This window comes from Elephas maximus, chromosome 16 (genome assembly GCF_024166365.1).
Source record: "Elephas maximus indicus isolate mEleMax1 chromosome 16, mEleMax1 primary haplotype, whole genome shotgun sequence".
Classification (NCBI taxonomy): Eukaryota; Metazoa; Chordata; class Mammalia; order Proboscidea; family Elephantidae; genus Elephas; species Elephas maximus.
The window spans coordinates 28,160,782-28,186,180 of NC_064834.1; the positions used below are offsets into that span (position 1 = coordinate 28,160,782).

Below are 25,399 nucleotides of genomic sequence, written 5' to 3' on the forward strand. Positions count from 1 at the left end.
TAACTTCCCCAGATAATTTTAATATGCACCCAAGTTTGAGAGCCACAGGAAAGTGTTTAAAAAAAAAAAAAACTTTTATTCAGTACAGAAGAGTGGGAATTAAGCTTAAAAAGTTCATTAGGCAGAGCTCCAGATGCTACACTAAAGAGATGAGACCTTTTTTAGCTAGATACTAGACAGCCACAGAAGATTCCTGGCCAGAAAATAACAGGAATAAAATAAGACATGAGGAGAATTTTCAGATAGCAAATATTGAGGATCAAGGAAAAGCAGAAGAGTCAGAAAATCAGAACATAAAGTTAGAGACTTAAAAATAACCTAGGGACTCTAGTGACAAGGTGGTGTCTAGAGTACACAGTAGAATACCCATTCCTGAATATATCCCTCACTCAAAGATACATTGTAGAAAAGTACAATATTCATCTGTGAAATATCAACCACCATAAAAATCCATTGCCATTGACGAGCAGTGCTTTTCTTGATTTAAAATGTTTCTTTAAAAAAAAAAAATTATAGTGAAATGGTTAGTTAAAAGAAATTGTTGCCTAAATTGGTTTTCTGTGTTGGTTTCTTGAGAGCTACCTTGAAAGGCATGCAAAACCCAAAGACAGACAGACACCTAAATGAAAATGCTTCTGTCTCATAGCCGTAATCTAAACCTAGAAAGGAGAGATGATTTAAAATTCTATTTCTGAAATGTCATCTTGATGGCTCCAGCCTCCACAGTTCCCATTAGGTGGTGCTCTCGTCACAACATACACAAAGTGACAATATTTTATAACAGACTTACATTACTCAGCCAAGGCATTCATGTTTTTCTGTGCAACACTCTACTTGGTACGAAGTCTTTTGTTCCATAAATGGCCGTCGTGCACCCTATGTGGTTGGGGTTAACACGCCCTGATAGCATGACCGAGAATAAGAGATTTATGTGGGCAATAAAAGGGGAACTAACTCTTACTTTCCTTTTTAAACTATCGCCCAAATCATACCCTCCCCAATGTAAATAACCCTACTAACATTTTTAAGGACTATGGAAACATATTCACTATTTCTAAAAAGATGTTTACTTGCTTTGAGGTAACAAAGAGAAAGAACTTCCTTCTTACTATAAAATTAGCCTGGGAAGTTGGATTGGATTTTAGAAGAGATAAAGCAAGATAATGAAAGTTCAACTGGATGGTGGTGATGACTGTACATCTATATGAGTTTATTAGAAATGCTCAAACTGCATATTTACAATGGATGAATTAATTGTGTGATCTATAAATCATACCTCGATAAAGCTGTAAAAAGGGGGAGGGTTCAACAGAAAGAAATGGCTGAGGATTCTAAAGAAAATAACAGAGCACTGTGATGACATTATCACGGGACTGTCTAAGGAGCCCGGCGCCCGGAAGATCAGGTTTAAATGCTAAAAACAGATGAGAAAGTCCTGAGCGTACTCAGTATTTGCCCACCCTGTGGTAACATGACCTGCCCAGATGGGCCACTTTCCTCTTCTGGTACCTCTGCAGCATCGTGGAGGGTGGAACAGGGGACGGTGTTGAAATCACCTAAGCAGGAATTGATACTTTGACGTTCTTGGCTTCATGATTTAGTGACCTGGGGCATGGAGGTCAGTAGAACTTTCGATACAGAAAAGGAAGTCAGAACCATGGTGGGGCTGACAGAAGAAATGGTTGTACATCATGTTTACATTAGTCACAGGATTTTGAGGGATCCATCTATAGGGAAAAAAAAAAAAACTTGTCTGGGGTTTATTCTACTTTGGGGTAAATAAACAAGCTCAAGGTCGACAGGAATGCGGGGTGGGGGCGGGCAACAGAAGCAAAATTCTAAAGATTCTCCTACACCTGGAAAAATAGCCTGAGGCTTACATGCGAGTCAACAGGGTTGTTCGTAAAATTGTTCTTATGCAGGCTTTCTGTAGGGGCTATGTCTGGTCCTCAAGCAATCAAAGCATTTGTCAGTTCTTTGCTCTTAGAGGAGAAGTAGGAAGAACTTTGTTATGTGGAAAAGGAGTTCATAGCAAAAACAGTACTACACAAAAATAGGAAAACCCTCCACTGAGGACTGTTTGTTTGTTTTGACATATGAAGACTGGCTGTAAAACACTGATTGTTTAGGCATCATCTTGTAAGACATGACATTCTTGGTGGAGCCTCCATAAAAAAACTCAAATAAAATTAATTTCTCTCACTCATGACTAACAGAAGGCAGGAAAAAGTAAAGTATGCTTTGCAGTGGTAGGAGATGGAAGTTTTTAATTATTTTGCATATGGAAAAGCAATTTCTTAGTAATGAAACAATGGTACTGTTTTTGAAAGGTTAGTTTGCATTTGGGGAAGAAATGACTATAAAACACAGAGAAATGGCTGGGATGCTCTATCCTGACTCCATGTCCTGGCCTTTCGTGCCCAGCACAACAACAGATGCCTGACAATTTAATGTCATCAGAAATTTCCTAGAGCACCTCTCCCAGCCTTCTCATTTTATAGATGACAAGACTGAGGTCCGAAGGGCTGTAAATGGTTTTCCAGAGTACCTGAATGACCTCAGTATCCACGATACTAGAACTCTCTAGAAGAGTGTCTTCCCAACTCTGTCCCTTAAACCACAAATACAGTAAGCAGTGTTCTGTGCAGTCAGTTATACAAGGTAGTTATCTTAAAAGAGCTTTCCAGTACACCTCCGGGTCTTGCTCTCAGAGACATCCATCAGATAGCCTCGAATAAAAGCATCAAGTTAAATCACCCCATTAGGAAATAGAAGAATGCTTAGCCAAGTTCTCTTAAGCTTTTTCCTTCCTTTTTTTTTTTTAAACTACCCACCTATTGTTTCTCTCTCCACAGGATCATGTGTTTTTACTGCCAGTACTGAGAAATTTATGGAAGAAATGTCAGCGGGAAGTAAAAATTCATCGAGAAGGGTGTGTGTGTTTGCTGTTTCCACACATTTACCGCATGATTCTTTTTTTTTTTAAATGCAAAGAGGAAAAAAAGAAAACACCACCCACATTTTAATTTAGCATGAGCCAATTTACAGAGCATGGAAACTCACTTTCATTCCCGGGATTGGCGCGTGTGCAATTAGCAATGCAGTGTATATACAAGAAGCCATGCTGTTAACTGTTTCTCTCAAGTAATTTGGTGTCATTTACAAAAGGAAGAAATTCCTGCCACCAGAAGGGACAGGAGGAGATGGAAGGATCCAGTCATGGAGAAACACTGAAATTACTAAATCCACAACAGCTCGCCTTATTTTTCTTGGACCCAAACTGTCAGGGTATAAACACTTTGTTTCTTTTTTAAAACATCGATAGTTTTGCTGTAAATAATAACACTGTATAAATTCTAACAGAAAAATAGAAATAATGTTTATAAGGCTCTGCCTCTTAGAACACAAACAGAAATATTGCAAATGCATTTAACAGAATAGGGATTCTCAGTGACTTCACCCTAGGAGGAGGAGGGGAGGGGTTTTGGGTGGGGGGATCTTCACCGATTCTTGTATATTAGCCATCATAATGTTTGTATATGCAAAACTGCTAGCTTGATTTAAAAAAAAAAAAAAAACTTTAAAATCTGCTGCAAATTTAAATAATTCCCCAAATGAGGAATTCTGTAGGTCTGTGAAAATTTTTTTCTTCAGAATACTAATATTTTGATGCATGTGTATCACCTTATTTTGATTAAATCTTTTCCAATTTTGCAAACACTACCATATACTGCATCACAGAGGATTTTATCTGTAAACATAAAGCCCTTCATCTGATATTTGTTGCTATTGCCAATTTTTCAATGAAATGACCTAAAAAATAAAAAAATAACCTCTACAGTAGTTGCTTTAGGGGGCGGGGGGTGCTATCTGTTAGTGCTTAAAAGGGGGTAATGCTTGCCGCTTTAGAGGTGGATGGTGCTCATCAGAGGCCCCAGTTGGGGGTATTTAAAATGGACTGAACAGAATTTCTTAGCTAGTAGGATGGCAGCACGTTGTAAAGTTTATTCCTGTATCGTGTACTGGCTATAAGATGTAGACACCTTTCAGTAAGCCAATCCTTTGTAACCATTCTAGCAGTATCATATTAGGTTAATAAGGCTGCTGTGTTTTAAAGGGCATTTTTATTTGGGTTTTGGTGAAATCCTTTAATTTGTTGATTATATTCATATCAAATCAGCATTCATTGACACATAGCTCTAATGACATATGTATGAAAAACCACACACTGGATGACCTAGTTGATTATTTAAGCATAAAATAAATTGTGTTAAACTCTTCACCTATCTGTGCTCTACAGTGTCCTGTGTTTTCTGGAAAAGGTAGTTGTCTAACCACTTGTCTTCGTATGAAGCCTGCCCACAGCAGTCCACCCCGCAGCTCTGTCTCCGCCTCTGTGATCACCAACGGGATAGTCCTTAACTTTCAGTTCTGCCCTGCAAACTCTCAACTTCCATAGGTTCTGTGCCTTTCATGGAGGAGCCAAAAAGTAAAGATTAACTGACAAGTAACCTTTGTCAACATCTGGTTCAGGCTGTCCTCCAAATCCTGGGAATTGGGGCTATAAATGCTGGCCTACTCAGAGATTGTAAACTGACAGCTCCAGGAACGTGTTAGTGTGCAGTTGTGTTTAATCCATAAAACACTTTTTATTTTTTAATGGACACCCATTCACTGTCACTGCTTACAAGTTGGGAGAATTTCAAGTAATGACTCTCTAACTTCTCTTGAGCAACAAGATTTGGCAACAACAGGCCTCATTCCCACAAGGCAACAACCTCCTGGAGCCGAGTCACCTCTGCCCTCTCCAGGCACCACAGCGCCAGCTACACTTCTTACACTTGTATTATCTGACAGGCCCGGTAAGCATCATAGTTTGCAAGTCGTACACTAGATGATAAGGAGACCTAGTGGTGCAAATGATTAACCATTTGGCTGCTAATCGAAAAGTTGGCGGTTCAAACCCACCCAGTCGCTCCATGGGAAAAGACCTGGCAATCCGCTCCAATACAGATTATATCCTAGAAAACCCTGTGAGGCAATTTTACTCTGTTACATAGGGTCACAGTGAATCAAATCGGTTCAGTGACACCTGACAGCAACAACGACACATGGGCAGAGACCATGGCTTTTTTAATTTTCATTCTAGCCCAGAGCCTGTCTAGTAGTGGAGGTAATTATCATAACATTTGAATGCTCACCATGTGCCAGACTCTAAGTACATTACGTTTATTTACTCAGTGTTCATAAACACACTATGAGGTAGGGACTGTCTTTGCAAGTAGTAATCATACATAAATATATAAAAAAATATATATATATATAGACAGGTGTATATATATATATATATAACAAGTGTCTAGAGCCATTCAGCAATTCATATATTGCCTACCCATTAAAGATTATTATCAGATGAAATGAGTTCTCAGTAAGGATTCAATATCTATGGAAAACCTACTTGGCATAAACAATGGACCTAGACTGCATTTGCATGGTGTCCTAAATAAATAGAATGCGCTCCCTACCCCCACATCAAAATCATAGATGAGCAAAGTGAGACTCCCAAATGAAATAAAACTTGCTCAAAAAGCCTCTTTGTAAAACAAGGATAAAATCTAGGTTTCCTAACTTCCTATCTGAGAGTTATGATTTCTGACTCACAAGTTCTTCACATAAAGGTATTTATGTTAAACTAGAAACTCAATTATGTGTACTTGTCCAGGTACTAAGTGGGTGATACTCTGTATTGTTTATATACCTGAAAACTTAGCTTTAGAGGTAAACTGAGATACTGCTGGGCTAAGCTTCAGGTCAAGCAAAGGTTCATAAATTTACTCAAACATAAGTATCCAAAATGAGAGTCAGGAATTTATATGCATTACATATATGGATACACAGATTGAATGGAACATATGTTATATATTCCTAGTATAGCTTTTGGTCTGCCAGCTTATAAAAACGTATTTAAGCTTTTCTTTGATTGACATTGCTGTAAAAAATTGAAAAACGACTGATAAATTCCTGATATTTGCTGTGTTTTTCCATTTTATATTCATGCCAAATTCTTGTGTTTTTTAAAATTAAAATGTATTATCGCTATGGTATTGCCAAATTATGTCAGTACACTGTGGGATTATCTCATCACTTCTAGAAGGGGATCTCCTTCCCCATTAAATATATATCAGCCAGCCTTCCTTCCTCTGTAAATATGGTCTGACGTTCCACCATGTTCATTTTGCTGTCACTTGGGGTTCCAACAAGACTGAGGTTTTTATTCAAGGCAAATAAGCAAAACAAGTTGTTTGCTTTGATTATAAGCATCAAGTCTCTCTTGGCTTTATAACAGGCATAAAAGAGAAGCCCAGAAGTGAATCAGAGGACTGTTATCAGCTTACCCCTCAAGTCTCTCTGAAGAAACCAATAATCCAAAAGCTAACTTCTTAAGTGGGTGAGCCTTGGTATTCTTGATTTGTTGAAGAAGCCTTGGCATATTAAAAAAATTATAATTTCCTAGTTATATGGCACTGCATCTCTTTTGTGAATTGAAGATCAAATAATCCAGAAGTAAAAATTTCCAATATTTGAGACTGGAGCCCAAACTTGAAAAAAAAAAAAAAAACTTGAAAGAGTCCTCTAAATAATAAAGACTCAAGGTGGTGATGTGATTTATTTAAAAACAAAAACAGAGTCAACTGTGACCAGCAACCTTGGTGATAGGCCCAGTAGCTTTTCCCTCTTTAATAGAATTAAATCAGACAGTTTAAAAGAAGGTAAAGTGAAATTTGTCATTATATCTGCTACCCTCACTGACTGACAGCAATGTATAATATGTATAACTCACATGAACCTACAGTGAAGACATTTCTTTGTTTATCCCTTGGCAGTTCCTGAGTTAGGCAAGAAACACCCTGAGGGTTGCACTTTCAACACGACATCCTAGGATTCCCAATTCCAAAGGGGTTCCAAAGCAAAGTTGAATGTGCTTAGAGGATTTTAAAAACAGTGAGAAGAACCACTAGTCCATGGGAGGTGCACCAGCATCAAGAACAGTCAGGACATTTCCTCTAGAACCACCTTGGAACTTCCTGTTAATACCCCCAGAAAATACATCTGCTTACCTAATTCCCCCCTACATCCTCAATTACTACTTCTCTTCTGCTAGCTCAAGCAATGGCATCATTCTAAGAATGGGGAAAGAATTCTGGTTTGTCCATTTTTCAGAAGTGTTCCATCATGAGAGGTACACCACCAAGTCTCAGACTGTACACTCCCTGAAGGCAGGGACTTGGTTTTGTTCTCCGTTACATCCACAGTACCTAGAATAGTGCCTGATACCTCGTGGGTGCACAATATTTGTTGAGGGTATGAATGAATGTATCAATAAACATCAGAGGGCAAAGAACAGTGAATGAGAAATTTTATTCTGTACACCATCTTGTGCGCAAGTTTTCTTTATAGGTTCAACCAAACTAGGAAACAAAGGAAAGCACAGCTTCTTACTCCATTGACTTCATTCACCAAGGATTGACTTGGTGTCCACCATTCTCCACTGACCCTTTCCAGTTACACGACCCTCTTATTAGCTGCTGACCTTTTGGTTAGCAGCTGAGCTCTTAACCACTGTGCCACCAGGGCACCTCTTGTTAGCCACAAAGTTCTAAATATAATTGGGTTTGGCTGTAGCAATACCTCATTAGCAAACAACACACCAGTCACACTCTCCCATGACCTGGAACAACAGTCCTCACCCTTGTCACTAACTGGCTACTGAGGAACCAGGCAAAATTGTGCAAAGCCCATCATCACTTTTCATCTTTTATGAAAAAGTCACCTTCGTCTCCTCTCTCTCAGACATTATATTTAGGTAATATAAAGGACTGGCTACTTCGTTCAAGATTTCTACCTCGGTGTTTCTAAGTTGCTGGGTTAGTGAAGGGGCAGCAAGGTACCCCTAGAAGACCCTGGGCCACATTTAGCCTTCAGAAATGTTTTGTTTGGACCACACAAAGTTTGAAAAAATATTTAAATGAATTGCCAGCATTTTTTTTTAAATCAGGAGATTCTGGATGAAAATTAGAATTTTGAATTCTCTTTAAAATCTGAAGAAGTGACCATCTTGTTTCTGCAATTCCTTATGACGATAATCACCTGAAGCAAAGCTGCACTTGCCGCCTTTGGACTAGGCATCTGTTTTACTGTTCGCCATGGTCCCACTTCTTACTACCTCTAAAACCCAACCTACTTTATTCATTCCTCTTCCCTGCCCAATCTCTGATCTGGTTTGAGAAAGGAGTAGGCAGCAAATTGATAGCATTCTGCTTAAATCCTTCCTTCTTTTTTAGAAACCCAAAACATTTACCTCATTTTCATCCTGCCTTTTTCAGTGCCGGTAGAGAGATAGAATAAAGGAATGAGTAACTGAGAAGGGAAAGATGGATTATGTGGTTCTCCAAACCATCCATGTCTTCATCCATCCATCTTACTGAACAACATGTATTTGGTTCCTGCCACGTTTCAGGTGCTATCCTAGGCACAAGGTGTGTCTGGTTCTCTGCTTTCAAAGTAAGGAGAATACAGTTTCTGTGTGAAATCTAAATCCAGGGCTCCTCAGGAAGAGAAATCCTAGAATGACTTACAGAAACAAAACTACTGGGGCACATCATAGGTGGTATGTGTCAGAGGGCAAGGGAAGACAATGTAGGATGGAGAGGAACAGCCATGTGGCTGCCGAGTGTATACAGCTTTCACTCCTTCATATCACACTGTGCAAGTAACCCTGCTATGTACAATTAAATGGGACAACAAAACACTAAAAACCGTTCAAAAGTATTTAACCATGCACCTATGTTCACTGCAGCATTATTCACAATAGCAAAAAAGTGGAAACAGCCTAAGTGCCCTTCAGCAGATGAATGGATAGGCAAAATGTGGTACATACATACAATGGGCTATTATGCAACCATAAAGAACAATGATGAATCTACAAAACATAACATGGATGGATCTGGAGGACCTAATGCTGGAAGTCAGTGCTTGGGTGCAGTGAAGAGCAGAACTAGAGCTACCTCAGCCTGGCTCACTAACACTGCTATTATGGCTAGTGTGCCTTGTGTAGGTAGGGCCTGAATCAAGAAGTAAATAAAGGGTATTTAGGGAAAAGCCTGTGAATGCTTAACCCATGCAAGGAGGATATGTGGCTCTCAAAAAATATATAAAGGTAGTGGTGACAGCTGTAGCATGGTAGCTCCCATGCTTCTGACTATGATAAATCTTTGAAGCTGCTTGATTCTCAAGTTTCATAGGCCAGAGTGGTCACACCCAAGTGTCTATGGGAAGCAGGCAGGTCATTTATATTGGGCAAAAAGTGTTGCAGGAGACTGTTACACGTAAATATTGGATTACACTTCCTAGCCCTGTTGCCATCACCTTGGCCTTGGAACTTGCTTTGACCAATGAAATGAGAGCAACTGCTCTAAGAGCTAGCATGTTCTTCCTTCATACTGTCTTTCCTCCTAGCCCATACCTGGAAAGTTATACAGAGATTGTTCCCTAGCCTGGTGCTGGAGTAAAGATGATCTGGGGCAAAGCCAAAGTCAATCCATAATGGATATGCAATGTGAGCAAGAAAGAAATCTATCTTATAAGCCACTAAGATGTTACTCTTTCATAACCCACTCTTCTGATTAATATACAAGTCAGGTGTAAGACATTAAGGAGTGGTGGGTCCTGGGTAAGCATATGTGCCTTCTAAGCAGTCTACCTTGTGGGAATATAAGCCTACAGTTGCCAGATTTTCACATTTTTTAAATGCTTATAATTAGTTTGATTTATTTCCTTAATTATATGGTGTGGGCGAAACAAAACATGCCTATGAGCCACCATGTTTCAACCTCTGCCATTGGCTCTTGGCATCTGCAGTCTAAACACATCCCTGGATCATGTTATACAAATTTATTGATGTGTGATTTTTAATCAAACACTGTGAGGCTACTGTGCATGATCAATTAACTTAGTTCCTGCATCAGTGTGATGGGCTACCCAACATTCCCATCTCAGTGCAGCTTGGTTGGTCTCTGTGCACCCTTTCAAGCTCTGAAACTCTCATTAAGGGTCTGAAGGAGTAACTTGGCTTTTTTCTTACATCTTATGAGTCGGAATCGACCCGACGGCAATGTCTTATTACATTTTAGTGAAGACCTGATCTTCACTTGTACATCTGGGCCTGATGTGGCTCCTGCCTATTTCTCTAACCAACATCTCATCCGTTTCTCTCACTACACTCTAGACCAGTGATAAAGTATGATCCATGGACTGGTGTTGGTCTGAGAACCCTTGGTTGCCTGTCTACAACGAGATGAGAAACCTGGACCAGAATATAAATCAACTATGTTACAAAGCATATTCTTTAGTTCAGCTGAATTTTTTCACAGTAAGGCTTTCTTGATGAAGGAAGTGGTGCACAGATGTACAATTTGGTGCAGGTTCCTTATCTGGTTGTGGACTGATGTTCTGCATAGCACAGCTCTATCTGAACTGGCTTCCTTTCTGTTCCTCAAAAATGCCAAGTTCCTTCTCATCTCATTCACATCCCACTTGCACTTACTGTTCCCTCTGCCAGTAAAATGCTCGTTTCAGCCTCCAAATGTCGCCTCCTGCCTTCCCTGCACTCCTTCTCCAAAGTAACCTGACCCTCAGTTACTCCCTGTCACATTACTGTGTTTATTCCCTGCATAGCATTTATCACCATTATGATCTCATTTGTTTATTTATACATTGGCTATTGCCCTTCTTATTCATCGGTATATCTGCAGCTTCTAGCACAATGGCTGCCACTAGTAGGCACACAAACATTTGCTGAGTAAGTGAGAGGTGGAGGAAGAGCCAGCATATATGGCTCACAATAAGCACCTTGTGAATGTCAAAGAAAAACAGTAATGTCTTCAGTGACTCATTGTGAAGTGTCAAAAAAATGTCAGTTTGCCTTTGAGGGTTGCTGTGCTACCACCCACAGTGAGAACTTCCTGAGAAGAGCTTTATAAATCAACTCCCCCTCCACAACATTTTATGAGAGCTTTGTTACTGATTGCCAGGTATTGTCATGGTGTTTTTCAATTTTGTGCCAAAGACATGTGATGGGAAGGTTGTTAAAGTCATCTGGTATGTGTCACAGCATCAGATCTTCAAATGACTCGTTTTGAATCAGCCAAACACAGCACAGCCCCAACTAAACTGGTGCTAGAAGAACGAGCCATCTCTCCGGCAGAGACATAAATCTTGCTGGTGGAACAATAACAAAAAAGAGCTGCGGACCAAAAGCAAAGAAGTTTCCAGGATAAACTGAATGCTTCAAAGGTCAGCGGAGCAAGGGCGGGGGTTTGGGGACCATGGTTTAAGGGGACTTCTAAGTCAATTGGCAAAATAATTCTATTATGAAAACATTCTGCATCCCACTTTGAAATGTGGAGTCTGGGGTCTTAAATGCTAACAAGCGGCCATCTAAGATGCATCAATTGGTCTCAACCCACCCGGAGCAAAGGAGAATGAAGAACACCAAGGTCACACGATAACTAAGAGCCCAAGAGACAGAAAGGGCCACATGAACCAGAGACCTACATCATCCTGAGACCAGAAGAACTAGTTGGTGCCCGGCCACAACCGATGACTGCCCTGACAGGAAGCACAACAGAGAACCCCTGAGGGAGCAGGAGATCAGTGGGATGCAGACCCCAAATTCTCATAAAAAGACCAGACTTAATGGTCTGACTGAGACAAGAGGAATCCCAGCGGTCATGGTCCCCAAACCTTCTGTTGGCACAGGACAGGAACCATTCCCGAAGACAACTCATCAGACATGAAAGGGACTGGACAGTGGGTAGGAGAGAGAGGCTGATGAAGAGTGAGCTAATTATATCAGGTGGACACTTGAGACTGTGTTGGTGTCTCCTGTCTGGAGGGGGGATGGGAGGATAGAGTTGGAAGCTGGCAAAATTGTCACGAAAGGAGAGTGGAAGGGCTGACTCATTAGGGGGAGAGCAAGTGGGAGTACGGAGTAAGGTGTATACAAACTTATATGTGAGTGTCTGACTTGATTTGTAAACGTTCACTTGAAGCTCAATAAAAGTTAATTAAAAAAAAAAAAAAAAGAGCTGCTCAGGCAGCCTGAGTGGCTACATTGTATAATGGCTACTACCCCTTCCTGCCCTGGGGGTGCCAATCTGTAGCTGGAATCTAAACTACCCTTTGGCTTCACAAAGTCCAAATATCAAATGCTACCGAGATAGGTATAAAGCATTAGAGAGTAGTGGAGACTGTAGCAAACTTGACAGCATACGCCTCGTCTAAAAACAGTGTTGAGTTAGCTCTAATAATTTATTACCTTGCAGGAATGCAAGCCCAGCATTGTGAGTGCTTCTGATTTCCAAGAGAAGCTGGAAACCTGTATGAGGAGGATGACGTCGGGTAGGGATGTATGAGTATGGGTACAGATCACATTCAACTCAAATGTTATTTACTTCATACTGTGTCCAAGTCACCGTCCTAGATACCTATATATGTCCTAGATACGTCTGTTTATCAAAAATAAAAAAGAGTAGGAACTGGGATCCATGGACTCAAAGAGCTTTAATGTAGTCAGAAAACCAAGATATGTTCTTAAATAAAAAGAACATAAGACAATGTGGGAAGTGATATGTATTAATTAAATAAATGTATATAAAGCACGTAACAGTCCTGGCATATAGTAAGTGCTACATGTTTTGCCTACCATTGTTGCTATGATTGTTGTGACTGTTAATAATATTATCAAATTATCATTATAATGATGACCTCAGGATTACTCCTGACAAAGTGAGTTGGAGAAGGCCAGAGTGCCTTACACCTATTCAGCATGCAATAAACATTGGTTGAATTAATAAATTCTTGGTGGAAGAACAGCATTTGAGCTGAGATTTGAGAAATGAGTAGGGAATTTTAATATGTTAAGAAGGAATACAGCTATTGGTCACTATTTGTCTGGAGGCAAAGATAATGAAGGAAACCAAAGACTAAAGAAGAAACTAGTCCACAGGATAATAGCCCACATGAACCACGGCCTCTTCTAGCCTGAGACCAGAAGAACTAGATAGATGGTGCCCATCTACCAATACTGACTGTTCTGACCAGGGACACAATAGAAGGTCCTGGATGGAATGGGAGGAAAATGTAGAACAAAACTCAAATTCCTAAAAAAGGTCAGACTTACTGAACCAACAGAGACAAGAGAAACTCCTGAGACCACCACCCTAAGATACCGTTGAACTTGGAACTAAAACTACTCCCAGAAATCACCTTTCAGACAAGTAATAGAATGGCTTATAAAATAAACAATATCTCAAAACCCAGTGCCATCGAGGATTGTACCTAGGCATGAAGACCTGTGTTCTGGTGCATATACCATGGGAACCAATCTTTACACAACATTAGCAAAGCAATTTTTCATCCCTCTCCCAAATGAGTGAAGCTTGATTTTCACCAAAAGAATTTTCTAAAGCCAGTTGGATAAGGAAGTCACTTAGTGTGTCACTGTGTGATTTAAAAGCTAATCAAGATCAGCTGCAGAACAAGAAAAAACTGCTTTGGGGACCAGAATAGTTGACTGTCTTTGAAGCATCATGAGCAAATTAAGGCCCAGAGAAGTTAAATGTCAGTCAGCTGGGCTAATATAAAGACTAGAACTTGCATCTTCCACCACACCTTACTGCCTCCTAGTTGGTTTATAGATGAACGCATGGAGTCATTTATAGGGGATGGTACAAGAAGACCTCTCTCCATATGCACAAAAATCACTTCTCACACCAACAATGAACAATCTGAAAAAGAAATTTTAAAAACAATTGCATTTAGAATACCTAGGAATAAATTTAACCAGGGAGGTAAAGGACTTGTACACTGAAAACAGTAAAACATTGCTGAAAGAAATTAAAGAAGATATCCCATGTTTATGGATTGTAAGACTTAATATTGTTAAGATGTCAATACTACCCAAAGTGATCTATAGATTCAGTGCAATCCCTATGAAAATTCCAACAGCCTCTTTTGCAGAAAAGGAAAAGTTGATCCTCAAATTCATATCAAACTGTAAGGGGTCCCAAAGAGCCAAACAATCTTGAAAAAGAACAAAGTAGAAAGACTCATATATCTTGTTTCAAAATACATTGTAAAGCTGCAATAATCAAAACAGACCATATTGATGTATGGCTAGACATACAGACCAATGGAATAGAATTCAGAGTCCAGACATAAACCTGTACATCTATGGACAATTGACATCAACAAGGGTATAAAGTCCATTCAATGGAGAAAGAATTTTTTTTTCAACAAATGGTGCTAGTACAACTTAATCTTTACATGCAAAAGAATGAAGTTGGACCCATACCTCACACTATATATGAAAATAAACCAAAATGGGTCAATGACCTCAATATATAATCTAAAACCATAAAACTCTTAGTAGAAAACACATGGGTAAAGCTTCAAGACCTTGTTTTTGACAATGGGTTCTTAGATATGATACCAAATGAAGTCAACAATATCTACCTTACTGGATTGTATTTAGGATTAAATCAAATAATGCAGGCAATGTGACTGGCAAAGTTCCCAACACAAAGTAAGCATTCAGTAGATGTCAGCTGTTACTGTTTATTACTAATTCTAGGCCATCAATTATCTCTCACTCTTCAGGTAGTAACTCATACCGGTTCTTTACATATATTTTTTTAATGATCCTTGAGTGATTTTGGGAACTGAGATGGAACTCAATTCCAAATCACTTCCTTCACAAAGTTACCTTAGGCAATTCAGGTAGTCCCTGATTTAGGACATATTCAAGTCACAATGAACCACACTTTTTTTTTTTTTTTTTTTTGGTACATTTAGCGTTAGTAATATGTACTACCATACACTGTTGCAGCATGTAATTTGCTGTTTATGTGCAATGTTTCCAACCTCCAAAGACAGATAATGACTGTATTTATAAATATACTGATGAAAAAAGGGAATAATAATGAAAACTAAAAAAAAAATGAGGTATTGGACTTACGTCAGAACCAATTTACGGAACGGAACCCCGTGGTAAGTCAGGGACTACCTGTACTGGATTCTTCTCCTCCCTGAATTCTCTCCCTTTCCTCTGTGATTTAACACTAATCTCCAATTACCTTAACCGTAGCCTGTATCACACTGTATTATATATAAATATCTATCCTTCTCCCTTTTCCTTTTCCCCATCCTCTCTCCCATTAGTTGTGAGCTCTTCAAGAGAGGGAATCATGCCTATTTGTTTTGCTATACTAGGCACTCAATGAAAAGGGATAATTATCCAATCTATCTGATTCACAGCTCAGTTCCGCTGTTTGAGCTCTTTACCTTGGTTATCCTCTGTTGTATGCTCAACCAATTCTTTGAACATAATGTCTTTTGATATAAAATTTCATTCTATTAGTACAAAGAGAGAATTCCAGAAACAGTAATAATTCACCTCTTTTCTTCTCACTTCCCTTTCACAGTCAGTATTTCACCTGATCCCTTCATCCTAGGAGGTAGATAGAGCAGGAATCAGAAAGGTATCAGGAATCACACAGCAAACAAGCAGCAGAGCTGGGCAGATCCAGTGCTATAGCCATTTCATACATAGAAGGTGCATACCCATAATCAGATATTTTCTTTAAAATAACTATTTTCCCTATACACACAAAGACTTAGGAAAGCAGGGGCCAGTTTTCCATTCTCTAGTAACTCTAAAGACCTTTCTATGCACTTAAGTGGGAATTTTGCCCCCCATTGCTTTGGACACAGCTTGTGTTGTGAACCCAATTTACTATGGTGAGACCACTGAAATTTCCTAGAACCAAAAATTATTCAGAAACCACTGATCAAAAGGTAATTCTGAGTATTGGAGAGTCAGGGAAGGCTACAGAGAAAGAATGGGCTGGGCATAAATTACAGTTAAAATACCTTCTATAATCACAAAATGAATGTTTCTGTAAGAGAAGAATTGAAACTGTCAGTTCAATTTTAAATGCAAAAATTATAAGTTCAAAGCACTAGGATTGTTTTAAGGCTTAAATGAGATAATATTTGTAAAATGTCTATTATAATACCTAGAACAAAACAGTACCAAATAAATGGTAGCTATATTATCGCAAAAACCCTGGTGGAAACCCTGGTGGCGTAGTGGTTAAGTGCTATGGCTGCTATCCAAAAGGTCAGCAGTTTGAATCCACCAGGCACTCCTTGGAAATTCCATGGGGCAGTTCTACTCTGTCCTATAGTGTTGCTATGAGTTGGAATCGACTCACCAGCAACTGGTTTTTACTACTTTTATATCATTACAGGAGCCCTGGTGGTAAGGTGGTTAAGTGTTTGGTTGCTAACCAAAAGGTCAGTGGCTTGAACCCACTAGCCACTCCTCAGGAGAATGATGTGGCAGTCTGCTTCTGTAAAGATAACACCTTGGAAAACCTATGGGACAGTTCTACTCTGTCCTATAGGGTGGCTATGAATTGGAATCGACTTGACGACAATGGGCTTTTTTGTTTTGTTTTAAATCACAGTATTTCCCAACATTCTCTGACAATAAGAAATACCCGGAAGTACTTTTTAAAAATATAAAATCTTAAGCCTATCCTGGCCTATCTAAATCAGAATCTCCAGGTAAAGAGCCTGGTAAGCTCTATGTTTACAGTTGTATTTTGCTGAGTGAGAAAAGATGGAAAACTATTCATACTAGGTAGTTTGGGCTGTTTTCGTGGTTTCCCTTCTGCATGGATTGAACAGTGTTCCGCCCTCCCCAAAAGAAAATGCCTGATTATGGGTACGTACCTCCTATGTATGAAATGACTGTAGGGCTGGATCTGCCTAGCTCTGCCGCTTTCCCAGAACCTCAGAATATAACCTTATTTGGAAACAGGGTTGTTGCATATGTAATGAGTGAAGATGAAGTCATACCAGAGTAGGCTAGGCCCTTAATCTAATATGACTATTGTCCTGTAAGAAGAGGAGAAGAGATACAGACAGAGGCACACATAGGAAGAACACCATGTGATGATGAAGGCAGAGATTGTAGTGATATGTCTATAAGCCAAGGAACGCCAACAATTTCTGGCTTGTAGTTAAGAAAAAGGCATGGGACAGACTATCCTCTAGGGCCTTCAGAGAAAGCACTGTTCTGCCAACACCTTCATTTAGGACTTTTACCCTTCAGAACTGTCATTTATGTCAGAACATAAATTTATGTTGTTTTACAGCATCTACTTTGTGGTAATTTATTTTAAGCAACCCATTACCATGAGTCGGAATTGATTACACGGCAACGGTTTTGGTTTAGGAAACTAACACACCATTGATACAAAGACGTGTTCAGCTGGAAGGTAGGGCTTGGCACTCTTCCTCCTCCTCCACACCTGTGTTTTCTAGGCTCAAACTGATAAATATAGGAAGTATTTTAACGTTTTTATAAAAGCGGAGCCCTGGTGGTACAGTGACTAAGAGCTTGGCTGCTAACCAAAATGTGGGCAGCTCGAATCTACCAGCTGCTCCTTGGAAACCCTATGGCGGCAGTTCTACTTTGTCCTATAGGGTCACCATGAGTTGGAATTGACTCAATGGCAAAAAAGGTTTGGTTATAAAAGTAGAGAGAATTAATGTTTATCTTGGTTACTGTCTTAAAACTGAAAAGAAGGGACTTTAAATGAGAATATATATATATATATATTTTTAATCTCTAGTTCATTTTTATTCCATTTGCAAGTCACTAATATTTTACCTAATTGAACTAATTTCCCATTTTCTTAGACATTTGGAAAAACACCGGGGCAGAAGAGAGTTGAAAAAAAGGAATTGACAAAATCAATTAATGCTGGCTAGTATGAATCAAATAAACATTTATAGAGTGACTATTATTTAGTACTTTATGATAGAAAATTTTAAATATGAAGGATATTTTGAAAGGAAGAAAAAAGCCACCTATAATCCTATTACCATAATGACTATTTCATTTTTGTAATTTCCCCCTTCCCCCAGTCATTTGTATGATCATATACATTTATGTATTTGTGTATGCTTGCTGAAAGTGAAGAGGACTTGAAGAACTTATCAATGAAGATCAAAGACCACAGCCTTAAGTATGAATTATACCTCAACATATAGAAAACAGAAATCTTCACAACTAGTCCCATAAACAAAATCACAATAAACAGAAAAGACTGAAGTTGTCAAGGATTTCATTTTGCTTGGATCCACAATCAATGTCATAGAAGCAGCAGTCAAGAAATGAAACAATGCACTGCATTGGGCAAATCTACTACAAAAGGCCTCTTTAAAGTACTGAAAAACAAAGATGTCACCTTGAAAATTAAGGTGTACCTGACCCAAGCCATGGTGTTTTCAATTGTCTCATATGAATGTGAAAGCTGGACAATAAATAAGGAAGAGTGTAGAAGAACTGATGCCTTTGAACTGGGGTGTTGGTGAAGAACATTGAATATACCATGGGCTGCCAAAAGAACAAACAAATCTGTCTTGGAAGAAGTACAAAAGGAATGGTTCTTAGAAACAAGGATGGTGAGATTACGTCTCACATACTTTGGACATGTTATCATGAGGGATCAGCCCCTGGAGAAGGACATCGTGTTTGGTAAAGTAGAAGGTCAGCCAAAAGGAGGATAGATCCTCAATGGGATAGACTGACACAGTGGCTGCAACAATGGGCTCAAGCATAATGTCCTAGTCATCTAGTGCTGCCATAACATAAATACCACAAGTGGATGGCTTTAACAAAGGGAAATTTATCTTCTCACAGTCTAGTAAGGTACAAGTCCAAATTCAGGGCGTTGGCTTCTGGGGAAGGTTTTCTCTCTATCGGCTGTGGAGGAAGGTCCTTGTGCTCAATCTTCCTCTAGTCGAGAAGCTTATCACGCTCAGGGACCCCATGTCTGAAGGACATGCTCTGCTCCTGGTGCTGCTTTCTTGGTGGTATGAGGTCCCCAACTCTCTGCTTGCTTCCCTTTCCTTTTATCTCTTGCTTTCCTTTTATCTCTTGAGAGATAAAAGGTGGTACAGGCCACATCCCAGGGAAAATCCCTTTACATTGGATCAGGGATGTGGCCTGAGCAAGGGTGTTACATCCCACCCTAATCCTTTTAACCACAGGCAGAAATTATGATTTATAACACTCAGGAAAATCACAAAATGGAGAACAACCACACATGGCTTAACTAAGTTGACACATATTTTGGGGGGCACACAATTCGATCCATTAAACACAACCAGGATTGTTTCATTCTTTTGTACATAGGGTCACTATGAGTTGGAACCAACTCAATGGCATCTAACAACAACATACATTTGTGTATGTTTGTGTTTTCGGGGGGACTGTTCAATGCCTGATTTTTGGTCTATGCCTTTCTAAACTAAGAATACTAAAGGGGTCTTCATAATGTTTGTAATGTAAATCAAAGCAAAGATAGGGACAGAGGCTCCTTTATCATAATATTGCAAAACTGGTCACTTTTTTTTTTAATAATTTTTATTGTGCTTTAAGTGAAAGTTTACAAATCAAGTCAGTCTCTCATATATAAACTTATATACACCTTACTACATACTCCCACTTACTCTCCCCCTAATGAGTCATTCCACTCCCTCCTTCCAGTCTCTCCTATCTTGACTATTTTGCCAGTTTCTAACCCCCTCTACCCTTCCATCTCCCCTCCAGACAGGAGATGCCAACATAGTCTCAAGTGTCCACCTGATACAAGTAGCTCACTCCTCATCAGCATCTCCTCCAACCCATTGTCCAGTCCAATCCATGTCTGATGAGTTGTCTTTGGGAATGGTTCCTGTCCTGGGCCAACAGAAGGCTTGGGGACCATGACTGCCGGGATTCTTCTGGTCTTAGTCAGACCATTAAGTATGGTCTTTTTATGAGAATTTGGGATCTGCATCCCACTGCTCTCCTGCTCCCTCAGGGGTTCTCTGTTGTGTTCCCTGTCAGGGCAATCATCAGTTGTAGCCAGGCACCACCTAGTTCTTCTGGTCTCAGGATGATGTAGTCTCTGGTTCATGTGGTCTTTTCTGTCTCTTGGGCTCATAATTACCTTGTGACCTTAGTGTTCTTCATTCTCCTTTGATCCAGGTGGGTTGAGACCAATTGATGCATCTTAGATGGCCATTTATTAGAGTTTAAGACCCCAGACACCACACTTCAAAGTGGGATGCAGAATGTTTTCTTAATAGAATTTATTTTGCCAATTGACTTAGAAGTCCCCTGAAGCCATAGTCTCTAAACGCCCACCTTGCTCTGCTGACCTTCAAAGCATTCAATTTATTCAGGAAACTTCTTTGCTTTTGGTTTAGTCCGGTTGTGCTGACCTCCCCTGTATTGAGTGTTGTCCTTCCCTTCACTAATTAGCCCCATCCTCTCTAAAGCTAGTCACTGACTCCTCTAAAGTAAGAATGTCCTTCTTGACAATCTCATTCTTAGTTCTCCAAATCCACCACTTCTGCTCCAAGAAAAAAGAGAAGTGTTTTTGTTGTACAGAGAGGCATAAAATGTGTGTGAATGGCGGGTTGAGTGAGGGTTGAATCATGAGAAACTTGTACCCAGGACCTATTTTCACTAGTTGGGCCTACAATTATAAGACCAATTAAAATAAACAAGCTTTTCATTCTTGGATGATTTATCTACCTCTTCATCATTCAAAATTAAAGTTCAAAGTGTACTAAACCATAAATGAAGAGTTAATTCCTCACAAAAATCTAATAGGATATTAGAATAGAGCTGCCTCTTCTGCGTATAGACTAGATAGAGGTCCAAACCGAGAGCATGCAGGGTTATATCTATGTACAACAGCATGCTACACTAAATAAACACCTGTAATTGCAGGAGACAAAATCAGCGCCACAGCCAGGATGGCAATGGGTCTTCCCATAGCCCATAGGCAAAACTGAATTTGGCAACCAGGCAGGAAACATAGAAGGCAAGACAGGAAACTGGATGCAGGGGTGTAGGTTGCATTGTCAAATGCTTTCCCTTTTGCTTGGGCCTATTTTTATTACGTCACCTTCAAATGTGGCAGCTGTTACCCCAGGGGCATCTTTGAGGCGCCATTTGCCTCATACACAAGTCCTTTGCAAAGTACAAAAAAACAACACAGGTTGTTTTTAATGATTTTGCTATGAACTGTGTATTGGGACTCTGATTCACCAGCAATCATGCAGAGTCTATTTGCTTCTCTCAAGTGTCTATGATCTTGGCCCAGGTTACCAGGCATTCTTAATTTCAGTGCTTTGTTGTTTTTATTTCTTAGCTACTGTGTAAACAATAGGCAAAAGACAGGGACGGCTCTATAGTTCTAAATACATATTAGATCCTGATTTCTCTGGCTTCTGAGGTGCTGTCAATTTTCTTTGTGGTTTTTAAGTGGAAAAACAACAGAGGGTTGAGTAGGAAGAATGGAAGGAAGGGATGTTTAAGGGGCAGGGAATAAACAAATTATGAGTCAAAGGCAGTCTTTATCTTCAAATGGGTCCCATTATAATTGCTCTGAAAACTCTTCGCACTGAAGACATATGTTTCACATTGTTTATGGAGAAATTAAATTGCCAAAAAAAAAAAAATTGAGGACTTTCATTCTTGACAGATGGAACTGAAAATTTCTACCCTTACCTCCTCCTCCAGAGAAGAGAGGGAAAAAAAAGAAAAAATTATTATTATACATTTTCTAAGACAATAACATTTAAGATACCTCGTTATTGGGTACATTTTCTTGACTTTAAAAAATGAGCTCTGTGGGCCAGTATTAGGTCGGAAGTCTGCTTATTGCCTGTACTGTAGAGAAAAAACAGTTACAAGTACATTTGTATCCCCTCAATTGTCTAAAATCCAAATGTCCTATTGTCATGGAAATACACTCCCTGAGCATCATATATTAGGTGGTTTTGCATTCTGTGCAAAGAGATTTCCTGTATTTGTCACACTCGCCAATCCCATATAGAATATAGCTGCTTATTCAGGATTCAAATATAATACAAGCATCTGGCATAATTAATCCACTAGCTTGAACTGAAATGAGGTTGAAAGGAGGTTATTGATGGCTAAAGAACAACAAAGAGGAAGAGGAGGAGGAGAAAAATGATAACAAAATCAAAGAGCTAGGGGGACTTAGGTAAGGAGAACCATAAGATAAGACTGCATTATTTTTTCTCTGTATGCTTCTAATGCTGATAAGGAAGTATTATCAGTTAGGGTTCTTAGTTGAGAACAAAGAAAACCTACCTAGGAGCTTAAGCAGGAAAGGAGTTTACTGAAAGGCTGCCAAACAGCTAACAGAATCATGGGAAAGCTTGGCGCCTTGAGAAACAGGCAAAAATCAAGAGATGCTGGGAGGCTGGATTTGGAGGAGTGGCAAGTCAAAGGAGAAGCCTGACTAGGAAGGGCCTATAGCTGCCAGTGGAAATCCTGGTGGCATAGTGGTTAAGTGCTACGGCTGCTAACTAAAAGGTCAGCGGTTCAAGTCTGCCAGGCGCTCCTTGGAAACTCTGTGGGGCAGTTCTATTCTGTCCTGTAGGGTCGCTATGAATCAGAGTCAACTTGATGGCACTGGGTTTGGTTTTTGGTTTTTTACAGCTGCCAGTAAACCCTGGTGGCGTAGCGGTTAAGTGCTACGGCTGCTAACCAAAAGGTCAGCAGTTCAAATCTGCCAGGCCCTCCTTGGAAACTCTATGGGGGCAGTTCTACTCTGTCCTATAGGGTCACTATGAGTCGGAATCGACTTGATGGCACTGGGTTTGGTTTGGTTTGGTTTGGTGTAGCTGCCAGGTACACTCAGTGCCACTTCTGACAGGGGTGTGAGCTTTACACTGCTCTTGCTTTTTTGTGACACTCCAGACACAAAGTCCTAGGTGAGATAGTCTGACAGGCTGAGCTCAGGTTGTGTCCTAGTGTCCAGAGGTCAAAAAGATTTGGTCTTTTCAGCTTCCACAGTTGGAGGTGCAGCTACCACCACCTCCTACCAGACTCACCAACAGAAAGAGGAAGCTTAGATGTTGAGCAGCACCTCCCTCCTCACAAAATACAAAGGTTCTCCTATAGAATGTGTTCTTTTTTGTTTATGGTTTATATACTTTTCCCGTCTTCCGAGAGCGTTTAAGGAAGCAAACAATAAAACACAGAGATTCAATGGAAGAGAGAAAACAAAGGAAAGGCACCTAGACGCCAAGGAACAAGGCCTGAAAGGCCTTGGGATATTGGGAGAGGACTGCTAGGAGAAAAAAAAAAATTTTCCTATTATTTCTGTTTTCCCTCTCATGTTTTTCCTCCTGTGTTTTCTCACTCCCTCACCCTACATGTTGTCTTTCAATCATTCTCATTTGTGTGAAAAGGTATAAAAAAGCACTCCCAGCTCATGTGATTTCTAGACTCTTCAATCTTCCTGGATCAGTCTTCTTGAAGTTTACACACAACAACAGAGTTACCATTGTACAATGCTAAAAACACTGACATATTATTGGCCAAGATACTAAAAGCAAAGTCCTCCAATCTCTCTAAGAAGGAGTGAGTGATTGAGACAGAATGCTATGGTGGAATGAGCCTTAGGCTAAGTCATTCAAGAATCTCTATTCTAGACCAAGGCTTTGCCAGTTAGAGGTGAGATGACCACAGGAAGGCCACATAACCTCTATCTCAGTGCTCAAAGTGGCTGGAGTAACAAGAGACTGTATATGAAAGTCAAGGTGTTTCTGGACAAGCCCATGGATTCATACACTCATTTATTCATTGAGTACCTACTATGTGATTGTTCTTGTTGTTAGCTACTGTTGAGTTAGCCCCTGACTCACAGTGACCCTATGCACAATGGAACTGCCCAGTCCTCCTCCATCCCCATGATCAGCTGCAGATCAGACCATTTTGATCCGTAGCATTTTTAAAGGCTGATTTTCCGTAGATCACCAGTCCTTTCTTCCTAATCTGTCTTAGTCTAGAAGCTCCACTGAAACCTGTTCAGCCGCATAACAACAAGCTAGCCTCCACTGACACAGGTAGTGGCTGCACTTGAGGTGCATTGACTGGTAATTGACCCCAGGTCTCCCACATAGAAGGCAAAAAGTCTACCACTGAACCACCACTGCCTCGACAATGCGATAAGCATAATGAATAAGATGCAAATCTTACTACCCTCAAGACACATACTCATAGTTTATTTAAGCTTTGGACAGAAAATGCCTTCGGTGGCCAGGAAGGTATTAGAAACTGTGTGAAGCAATTATATATGTGCCAGTATTGAGTTGTACAGCCTGTGGATTAGTGCAAACCCTACCCAAAAATATAGTCTTGTAAAGAAGGTATGTATATAAATGTTATTACAACATAGGGCATTGACTATAATAAAGTAAATACAAATTAGCACAGAAGAGAGAATGATTTGTTCTATCCAGAGCAGGGTTGGAAAGATGTTAAAGTTTCCAGGAGGATGTAATACCTGAAGAGGATTCTGAAAGTCTAATAGCACATCCCCAGGCAGATAAGTGGGAGATGGGCATCTCACACAAAGCGAATATCATGTGCAAAAGCATATAGGATTGACAACATTTGGTGTATGATAAGATCTACAAGAATTTTAATGTGATGGAAATCCAGAGGGAAGCAAGTAATAATTAGGCTAGAGAGAGGAAACAAGGCCAATTAATGGAGGAGCTATTATTATCATCTATAGGTAAATGGGGAACAACAGAGGAAATTTAAACAACTGTTGGGGAAGATAGATTTGAGAAGCATAACACTGAAAGCAAAGAGCTATTGGAAAGGAGTAGCGAGACCATATATGAAAGTCAAGGTGTTTCTGGACAAGCCCATGGATTCATACACTCATTTGTTTGTTTATTCACTGAGTACCTCACAGCTGAGAAATGATGAGGATCTAAATGGAGAGGCTGTGGTGATGGAAAGACGCTAGATCCAGGGACTGTGAAGGAGGTACAGTTAAGAGAAATGAGTGGAGTTTATTAAATCTGGGATAAACCTAGTGTGCTGCCATTGAAAGAGATCTATGAGGATCAGAGAAGTAGAACTAGGAGACTACAGTGCCAAAGTCACAGAGAAGACAATTTTAAAAGGATATCAACATTAAGAAATGTTATGTAAAGGGCAGAAATATTTATTTAGGTTTTATATTTACAAGGCCTTTACATATTTTGGTAAAAGCAGTTTAAGTAGTTTTTAATTGATGGTAGGGGCTACCCTGAAACAGAAATATATTTCAGAAAGGGCGTACATAAGGAGGTAGAGCCAACACGGCACTACGGACAGAAGCACTGTGCCATCCCTCTGTAGCAAAGACCAAAAAAACTAAGGAAAACAGGTACAAAC

General features: G+C 39.8%; 1 protein-coding gene across 6 annotated transcripts in view; it reads left to right on the forward strand.

Moving 5' to 3' along the window:
* The window catches only part of ANK3 (ankyrin 3), a 706,927-nt gene extending 703,433 nt beyond the window's left edge, over nt 1-3,494 (forward strand). For 3 of the 6 annotated variants that reach the window (XM_049855203.1, XM_049855204.1, XM_049855209.1), the window contains one exon: nt 2,856-3,494. The gene's annotated coding sequence lies outside the window, so the exon portion shown is untranslated. The remainder of the gene's footprint in view (nt 1-2,855) is intronic. The other 3 variants (XM_049855206.1, XM_049855207.1, XM_049855208.1) reach the window with 2 other exon arrangements.
* The last annotated feature ends 21,905 nt before the right edge of the window (nt 3,495-25,399 follow it).